A 10,405-nucleotide genomic window follows, 5' to 3' on the forward strand; every position below is an offset into this window, starting at 1 on the left:
GATGACGAAGCCAACAAGTCTCCACAACGACGTTGGCGACAGCTCGGTACTCGGCCTCAGCACTCGAATGGGAGACAGTGGGATGCCGTTTAGAGGACCAGGAGACCAGAGAGTCGCCGAAGAAGACACAATAGCCAGACGTGGAACGTCGAGTGTCTGGACAGCCAGCCCAATCTGCGTCAGTATAAGCAAGAAGCTCAGTCGAGGCGGATGCACGGAGACGAACACCGTAGGTCGGTGTGCCACGAATGTACCGAAGAATGCGCTTGACCAAAGACCAGTGAGCATCACGGGGCGAGTGCATATGCAAGCAAACTTGCTGCACCGTGAACTGAATGTCTGGTCTGGTTAGCGTGAGGTACTGAAGAGCGCCCACAATGCTGCGGTAAAGAGCGGCGTCGGTGGCAGGCTGGCCAGCGGTGGCGGAGAGCTTCGGCTTGGCCTCAGCAGGTGTGGCGGCTGGCTTGCAGTCAGTCATGCCGGCACGGTCCAGAAGATCAAGAGCGTACTGTCCCTGATGCAGAAAGAACCCAGTGGCATCACGTCGCACATTAATGCCGAGAAAGAAGTGCAACGCTCCAAGATCCTTCAGCCGAAACTCAGAACCGAGACGACCAATGATGTCGCGAAGAAGATCCGCTCGGGAGGCAGTGATGACAATATCATCAACATAGAGCAGAAGCATAGCCACATGATCAGCCCGATGGAGCACGAACGGCGATGTGTCAGAGGTTGTGCTGCGAAACCCGAGAAGACCAAGGAACCCGGCAATGCGCTGGTACCAGGCGCGCGGGGCCTGTTTGAGGCCATATAATGACCGTGACAACAGGCAGACATCATCCGGTCGCTCAGGGTCAACGAACCCAGTCGGCTGCTGACAGAGGCCATACAAAAAAGCGTTGTTGATGTCGAGCTGATGTACGGGTCAGTGACGAGAGGCAGCCAGCTGAAGCACCACACGAATCGTGGCGGGTTTGACGACCGAAGAGAAAGTCTCAGAGAAGTCAACACCGGCACGTTGTGCAAATCCACGGACAACCCAGCGAGCCTTGTACCTGTCCAAAGAACCGTCCGGGAGGAGTTTGTGACAAAAACCCACTTGCCCGAGATGACGTTCGCTCCAGGCGGACGAGGAACGAGGGTCCAAGTCCGGTTGGCGACAAGAGCATCGTACTCAGCGCGCATAGCGGCGGTCCAATGCGGATCACTCAACGCAGAACGCACCGATCGCGGAACCGGAGAGAGGGTCGTGACGCTGAGGTTGTGGTAGCGCGGATTCGGCTGGTGCACACCGGCCTTGGCGCGCGTCACCATATGATGTGAGGCGGCGGGGGAGGCGGGCGTGGACCGCGGCGCCTAGGGGCCACAACAGCCGGCTCGGATGACGATGAAGATGCCGGCGAGGCCACGGGTGTTGATGTCGAGGGCGTTGGCGAGGCAGGAGAAGCCCAGCCGACGGAGCCGAGAGGGCCGGCTCCTCCGAAGCCGACAAGGAGCCAGAGGGCTCGGTCGTAGACGGCGATGAGGGCGCAGTCGGGCCCGAAGTGGTCGGCTCCTCCTGAGCCGACGAGGCGCCCGAGAGCCCAGCTGGGGCCGTGCTCGACTCCGCCAGAGCTGAGGGGCGGCGTCCCGGCGAGGCCGGGGAGGCCGGCTCCTCCAGAGCCAAGAAGCGGGGGCCCGGCTTGGCCAGGGAGGCCGACTCCTCCTGAGTCAGCGGAGAAAGCGCCGGGGGTGACGAGACGGCGGGTGACGAGGCCGCAACCGCGCCCGACCAGCGAGGTGGTGGGAGCGCAAGGGCTCCACGAGTCCGTCGAGGAGAGGCGTCCAGAGATGGCGAGGGACGCGAGGCTGCCTGCTGAAACGGAAAAACAACCTCATCAAAATAAACGTGCCTAGACACGATCACACGATGGGACTCCGGGTCGTAGCAACGGAAACCTTTTGTGTTTGGTTGGTAGCCAAGAAATACACAAGCGATGGAGCGAGGCGCCAGCTTATGTGGTGTCGTGGCGGTGATATTAGGATAACAAAGGCAACCGAAAACATGAAGATCATCATATGACGGAGGTGACCCGAATAAGAGGTGATGAGGGGTGTAGTTCCATCGGGGTTTGCAAGGCCGGATGTTAAGAAGAAGAGTAGCTGTGGCGAGAGCATCGGGCCAAAGCCGAGCAGGCATGTGTGCGTGGAAGAGCAATGCGCGAACACTCTCATTAAGAGTGCGGAGAACACGTTCGGCGCGACCATTTTGCTGAGATGTGTATGGACATGTGAGGCGAAAAATGGTGCCATGAGTGGATAAAAGGGTGCGAATAGCAAGGTTATCAAATTCCTTTCCGTTGTCGGTTTGAAGATGGGCAATGGTGCGGTGAAAGTGGGTGGCAACATAGGCATAAAAAGCATGAAGGGAGAAAGCGACGTCGGATTTGCGGCGCAACCGAAAGGTCCAAGTGAAATGAGAAAAATCATCCAAAATCACAAGGTAATATGATAAACCCGAATTGCTAGGCACGGGAGATGTCCAAACATCACAGTGAATAACATCAAAAGGAAAAGTAGCAATTGATGATGAAGTTGAAAACGGCAAACGAACGTGTTTTCCTATGCGACAGGCATGACAAGTGTGTGCCTCTGATTTATTACATGAAAAAGGAAAAGTCTGCCAAACTTTATGAAGAGCGTCGGTGCCGGGATGGCCAAGACGAGCATGCAAGAGAGAGACGTCGGCGTGGAGAGCGACGGGACCGCTGCTTGTCGTTTGGCCACGCGGGTAAAGATCGCCGGGGGAACCACACGATCTTCACGGGACCTGCGGAGGAGCGCGTAACCGACAGGCCAGGTCGGTCGCGCGGCGTAGATGAGGCGGATCGCGGCGGCAAGCGGGTGATCAAGCCGATCACGCGCGAGGTCGGGGACGCCGCTCGGTGGAGGCATGGTGACGGCGGAGTCCGAGATGAAGCCGGCGGCGTGGAGGGCGGCTAGGAGCGCCGGGTCGTAGGTGTAGTCGGTCGGTGCAGCGCCGTAGGGAGGTGACGGCAGCACCGGCGAAGGAGCCGGCGTCGGAGATGTCGGGTTTGGAGCGAGACATGGTGGTGGCGTCGGCTGGAGAGTGGTAGGGAGAGGCGGCGGCGGCGGCTACAGAGGAGGGAGTAGCGGCGGCGGCGGGATAGGGTTTAGGGTTTGGTGTGGCGGCGGCGGCGGCTCCTATAGGAGGAGTGGCAGCGGCGGCGGCGGCGTAGGAGGGTTAGGGTTTTTGTGCGGCGGCGGCGGTGTGTGGAACAGGCGGCGGCGGCAGGGAGAGAGGGGCGACGGCGGCGTGAGACGTGGCGGCGGCCTAGAGCGGAAGCGAGAGAGATCGGTAGAAAACTGATACCATGTAGAAGACTATAGGATGCAACTCAATTGTATTCCATCGGAGTCGGTTACAATATATACAGGTGGTGTCTTGCGTGACAAGCCAACTAACCCTACAATATCTCTAGAGATCAATCTATACAAGGCTAGAGATAATAGGAGAATTAGTCGGAAATAAGTACAAAGATATCACGTTTCAACAATCTTGTAAATCGACAGCGCCATCAACCTCATGTTAAAAACTGAGTAGAGTATCACATATGTGTGCCCAGTTATATACTGGGCCCATAACGCATCTCAAACACATGCGGTGCTGCCGAAATCACGTTGTGGTTTTCAACTGAGAAAAAGGCTTATCAACTATCCTTCATGTTTCTCAAAAAAAAAAAAGACTATCCTTCATGTGGAGTTAGTTCCAGCTGTGTAGTGTTACTGTATGGACACACGCATTTTATTACTGATTGGATACTATTGGTTGATTATTTGGACGCAAATTTTCTTCTCCCTCGTTGAAAAAAGAAGAAGAGAGAAGGTAAGATGCCGGTGCACTGAGCCAACGAATTAACTTGCTGAGATCCATAGTCTGACACGAAACTGGAAGTCCAATTGTAGAGTAGAGTAATTTTTTATACCATTGTTCACTCATTCTTTTTTTTTTGTAGGCAAACTTCTCGCTTTTACACTAGAACCACAAGGAGAAGAGTCGTTGTTCACTGGCTGTAGCAGGACGAGAACCAACTGGGCCGGTCCTCTAGAAGCCCAACCCAACCCAGTCCGCGGACAGAAAGAAACCCGATCTCCTGCGTTCCTCGGGAAGAACAAAAAAAGCTAGGTCTTGGCGAGATTCAAAAAGAAGAAGAAAAAGGATTGGCGTCGTCGGCATGAGCCACCTCCACCCCGGCGAGGGTGGCGCAGGGATGCCCGCCCGCCGCCGCAGCGCGCGCCTCTGCTCCCAGATCCACGCGGGCGACGAGGGATCTGGACTGGCCCACCCACGCACCACGCTCCTCCGCCCCCAGATCGATGCCAATGAGGATGGCGCCGGAGTGACCCGCTATCGCCCAGGTAAGCGCCTTCGCCCCCAGACCCACGCCAGCAAGGACGGCGACGACATGTCGGGCTGCCGTGTCATCTCGTCGGAGCAGCCTGCCTCCCTGCCGGACAGCGAAGATATGCTCTCGGAGATCCTCGTCCGCCTCCCCCTGGACCTGTACTCGCTTCACCGCGCCTCTGCCGTCTGCAAGCAGTGGTGAGGCATCCTCGTCGACCCCAAGTTCCTCTGCCGGTTCTATGCGCACCACCGCAAGCCGCCCCTCCTCGGCTTCTTCCATCACAGCAGCAAACAGATCGTGTTCACGCCGGTCCTGGCCCCTCTAGACCGCATCACCCCTGGGCGCTTCTCCCTTGGGCACTACAGCAACCAGGTTCTGCTTGATTCGCGCCACGGCCGCGTCCTCGTCAAAGACTTGCAGCTTGGAGAGGTCGTTGTGTGTGACCCTATCACCAGCAAATATCACCGCGTGTCCATTCCGGCCGCGTTCAACGGACCCCTCTTTAAGGCGGCAGTGCTTTGTGCTGCTAGCGAGCACGGCCATGTGCATGGCAGCTGCCACTTGTGCCCCTTCAAAGTGGTCTTGGTATTGATACACAGTGAGGGCCAACCCATTGCCTCCATTTACTCCTCAGAGACTGCCGCATGGGGCGGTCTCATCTCTACGGAGCCTCCACCTGGTGGGTCTTTTCTTTATGGTCGTGGCACCCTTGTTGGTAGTGTTCTTTACTGGCCGTTACATATGCGGGGACACAACATACTTGAGTTTGATTTGGACATACAGAATCTTACTGTGATTAAGGGGCCTCCTGACATGCATATGATTGATTTACATAACTTTCATATTATTGAGGCAGAGGATGGCGTTGTTGGTCTTGCTACGTTGTCTTGCCTTAAGCTTCTAATGTGGCAGAGGAAGATTGATTGTCAGGGTATTCCCATATGGTTGTTGTGGAGGACCGTTTCATGGCTTAAACTTCTTAAAATCACTAAGGGAATGCAATGGCTCAATGTGGTAGGGTATGATGAGGATACTAATGTAATCTTATTTGCTGTGCACGATTTTGTCTATATGGTTCAGCCCAAGTCAATGCAAGCCAGAAAACTTGATGGAACCCGCTTTACATATCGCTGCTATACTTTCACGAGTTTCTATCCACTAGGTGATTGCTCATCCTTGGTCTTTATATCTTGCTAGTTAGGAGTTACCCAATCTAGTTATGTTCAGTACATGTTACCTTTGCTAGATGGACAAATTTTATCAACATACTACTTTATTATATGTTATGTTTTCAATATGCTTGTCTTTTGTATTCGCCAAATCAAATGTGAAAGGATTTACTTAGTTGGCTAGTTTTAGCACCCTAGATAGTTTGTCTATTGTTGTTATCTCTGTTGAATTCATACTTTCTTAAATCATTTTGATTTCTCATTTGTTCATGACCCCTTCTAGTGATGATTATTATGTTTGTAGCACATAGAAATAAATTGCATTTCTTGTCTTGGGAACCATTCATTTAAAACATAATAGCCAAAAATACTTTTGTTTCTTGCCTTTTACAAGAATGAGTTCACATGAGAAAATTACATATCATGCTTTCCCCTTACATGCTAAATTCTACATTATGAGGTAGCTAAGTATATGCTGCTTGTATGATTGTTCCTTGCCTTTTACAAGAAATGTGGTTTTGTTTATCTAGTGTCAAGACTCAAGAGTGACTTATAACACATTTGTAGAATTAAGTTATATAGGTGAATTATTTTGCTCAAGTCATACTTTTCAGCTCCTCTTTCTAACTATCTCATGTTGCATTCTCTTATCCATTTGTCCTTATTGTGGATCGGTTGTTAATTGCTGTAGTTCTTATGCTTCTAGGCACAACCATTGACGGTGGAACTAATGGAGCTGAAATGTCAGGGTGACTCTGGTTTGATGTGCTAATGTGCTGAAACGGTGCAAGAGGTAAGCTTCTGAATATAATTTGTGAGATTTGGACTGTTTGATTTTCTCTTTGGAAGATATGTGGTGGCCAGTGTGGGTAGCATGCAGCCTCAAACTACTGTCCATTTCGCTATATGGATTTGCACATGTTGATAACACAGGGAAACAACTGAAATGGTGGTGAGGCTAAGTAAGAAATGTCTCATGTTTGAATCATAAATGATACGCAGATGATCCAAATGTCGTATGTCCAGAGTGCTCCCTTGGTTAACTTTTTCATAATCTGTATGTTTAAAGCAATATATTAGTACCTCATTTTTCTATTACAGACATCAGTCACTTCATTCAATTTCATCACCTAAAAAAGTCTTGTTAAAAGGCTAAAGGATTTATTTTTTTGTCATATCTAGCCAGTAATATGATATGACTCTTTTTTAGGCGATATTGATATAGCTCTACTTATGTTGCTGAGCTGATCATGAGTCTGTACGCATGGCTTGTTCATACAATTTTACTAACAAGATTCTGCTGGTATATTTTAGGTGCTGCCGGTATCTGTATCAGGCTACTAACAAGTTTGATGGTTTTATTTTCTCCGGGTGAAGAAACGATTGCTGCAGTTGTTAGTGGTCATTTGGTTCGTCACATCACATCAGTGTGGTCAGCAGTGTTTATATTTTACCTAAAAGGCAAAATCAGCCTACTGTGCTTTAATCTTGCCAAGTCTTTAATGTAGGAAGATGCTTTTGAATACATAATCCAGAGAATTTGAGCTTACCCTAGTATTATAATACTGTAGTCTGATTCCATTGTGGCTTGTTTTTGCTCCGTGCTTGTGCTTGATAGCACTTCTCTTGAGCCATGAGAGTTTCAGCATCATGTGTCACCTAAAATTGTTTTGGTCCCGGTCTCGGATCAAGACAGACCTTCTTAAGCATTTGTTTTGGTCCTGGTCTTGGTCTACAAGTCATTTCGATGTTTACCAACTAAAATTTGGATGAGAGATACGGGACTTTCTTTGCCCTGGGAGAGATTGTGGCTGCTTTTCAGTTATTTGTGATGTTGAAATGAGCCAGAGGGCATTCTGTGTTGAACTACAAGTCATTCTCGCTGCAGATGTTTACTGCTCACGATGCGCGGCTGGATGGTAGTGAGTCTACAATAGTACTCATAACTGCAAGAAACACACAGCAGAGGAGGTTGCATTCTTATCTTGTAATTTTCTGCTGGACTACAAGATAAGAATGTTGCAGCAGCAAGAAACCGGACTTAACTTTTTTACGTGGGACTGGGTTTGCTAGTGCTACTCATGCTGTCCACTCCTTTGGTCCATATATAGCGTTGGCTTAAATTAAGCACTGACTGAAGTTCCAGAGAGATGGACTGAAATTCGAACTCAATTTCTTGTCTGGGAGGCTGAGACTATGGTTACTACAGGTCTACAGCTGCTCACTGATTTGTAATGGTCCATATGTGTCAAAGGACTCAACATTTTCGCAGTAATTTGTTAGGAATAAACAACGATGACGTGTGTGCCCATGGTCACCCGCGTGTGTGTGTCTAGGTCTAGACCGGACTCACGTGCGTGGCCGCGTTTGTGCTATAGTTTGAGTCGCGGTTCGCAGGGGCGGAGCCCAATAGGCTTACCCTGATGCACAGGCATCAGGGTCCGGACTAATTTTTACTAGTACGTACCATCCAAAGAAGGCCTGTGCATCAGGTACGGCGGTGATCAGTGCATCAGGGTCCAAAATTCTAGCCCACGATCGCGCGCAGAGACACGACCACTCCTAGCTTCCAAGCCAGCCCCACTCGTCCGCAGCCCATACGTCATAGGTCGATCGATCGATCGTTTCCCCACGTTTGATTCCCCTAAAAAAGATCGTCTTCCCATGTTCGTTCGGTTTCCAGGGACAGCGATATGTGGTTCCCAATCCCTATTTCGCATGGACGTCCCAATGACGGCAGTTAACAGTAGCACTCACCACGCCGCACAAGCGGAGGCGGGATCTGCCGGTGATCGGCACCACGCCAACGCCCTGACACTGATGCAACACTCAGGTGCATAGGCAAGATCTGTCGATCGATCGCTGCAACTTCGCCGACACTTCCTACTCTTTGCCCGATTGTCCATCTACAGGTTGCAACATACCGTAATTTCCAGGTAGTGCCTTTGCCGTTGCGAAAGTTTCTAAATACTTTTACAAATAGTAGTTATTAATTTTTGTCATGTTTTTCATGAATTTGTATCGAGATAAATCAAACTCTATTCAAGTATACAGTTTTTGGCAAAACATGTGCATTGTCTAGGGTTTTGACTTAACAATATGCCATGTCATGTGTAACTTTTTAATTTTTATTTATCAAATGCAGATATCCTATGGAGAGTTTTTTTTCTCAAAAAAAAGCACTTTCCAAAATGTTCTAGGAAAAGATAAATCAAACTCTATTCAAGTATACAGTTTTTGGCAAAACATGTGCATTGTCTAGGGTTTTGACTTAACAATATGCCATGTCATGTGTAACTTTTTAATTTTTATTTATCAAATGCAGATATCCTATGGAGAGTTTTTTTTCTCAAAAAAAAAGCACTTTCCAAAATGTTCTAGGAAATGTAAAGGGAAGAAGAGATTCAGTATGATCCAGGCAAGAAGAAATTGATAGAACATTACCATCCTAATTTGAAGAACGTATTTGCGATCACCTCAAGGATGAAATATTTAGTGATGATATTACTCCCTCTGTTCACTTTTGTAAGACGTTTTAGACAGAGTAAACGGAGGGAGCAAATCTATTGGAGTATTTGTTATATTCAAGTAAAAGAAGTGAAAGGTAATCAAAAAATGCAAGACATTTTTTCTAAGTAATTTTTGCCCTTTCTTCCATCCTTATAGTTAGCATAATTGGTAACTTTCAAATTTATACATCATCATCTTATTATGTGGATAATCTACATTAGAAGTTACGAAACATATCTCTACTTAGTACTACAATGTGGTACGAAAATTTTGTGTTATGTTATAGTGGTGCATCAGGGTGACTTGAGATCCAGCTCCGCCTTGGCGTCCGTAGCGTGGCCGTAGTTAGCTGTGTGTGCTCGCCAAGCCATTGAGTGGAGCTGCATGCACGTAGGTTCTGTTGGGCAGGCCCGTGTCATGCGTGCGGCCAAGAAGAACAGCTCGTGTGCAGCGGAAGGGTGGTTAGCCTGCGTATATGTTCTCCCGGTGTACTGTTCGGCAGGGTGGTATGTGCCCAGGTTAAGAAAATAGTGAGGCCGACAAACGGCCTGGCGCCGTTCGTCGGCGTGACGCTGTTCGTTGGCGAGGCGTTTGCTGCTGGAAAATTACAGTGCCCACCTCTCCTACTTTCACCTCCGTTCGGCAGCAAGTGAGAGAGAGCCAGTTAGGGTTTGTCCCAACACAGTTTACTTGACGTTGACCCGGACGTTAGTCCAACCACAACAACTCATGGATGGATATTCTGGGATGGCGAGTATGTGGGACTGTTAATTGTACTAGCACCGGAAGCGCGGCTTCACGCCGCACCAGCACCAGTGCCCGTCGTTCCCTCGGTTATGATTTATACAATTGTTCGTTTTGTCTTAGAGCATGTTTGCAAGTAGGGGAGGAAGGTTGATAGCTTACATTGCATGTTTGGAAAGTGAATATATAGATACAACCAATGATTACAGTGAACTTATCAATTACTCCCTCCATAAAAGATTATAAGAGTGTTTAGATCACTACACGAGTACATTTGAATGTTTATGACACAGATATGAAGTTGCGATTATAATTTTACAGAATACAATCTTGCCTGCATCTCTTTCTAAGACCACTCCTTCGTGAAGCATGTTATTAAAGATTTGGATTTTTCTTTTGGGAATTGTTCCCTTCATTGTGCCACCCTACGAAAGGTAGAAAGCTTATATTGGATTGTGCAACACGTGGCAAAAAATAGATTGCAAAACATTAGTAGTTGTACCACTTTTACCTCTCGAAACAGGTTTTCGTCCCACTTTATAAGTAAAGCAATGATCCATACAACCAACATTCAAA

This window comes from Aegilops tauschii, chromosome 3 (assembly GCF_002575655.3).
Source record: "Aegilops tauschii subsp. strangulata cultivar AL8/78 chromosome 3, Aet v6.0, whole genome shotgun sequence".
Classification (NCBI taxonomy): domain Eukaryota; kingdom Viridiplantae; phylum Streptophyta; class Magnoliopsida; order Poales; family Poaceae; genus Aegilops; species Aegilops tauschii.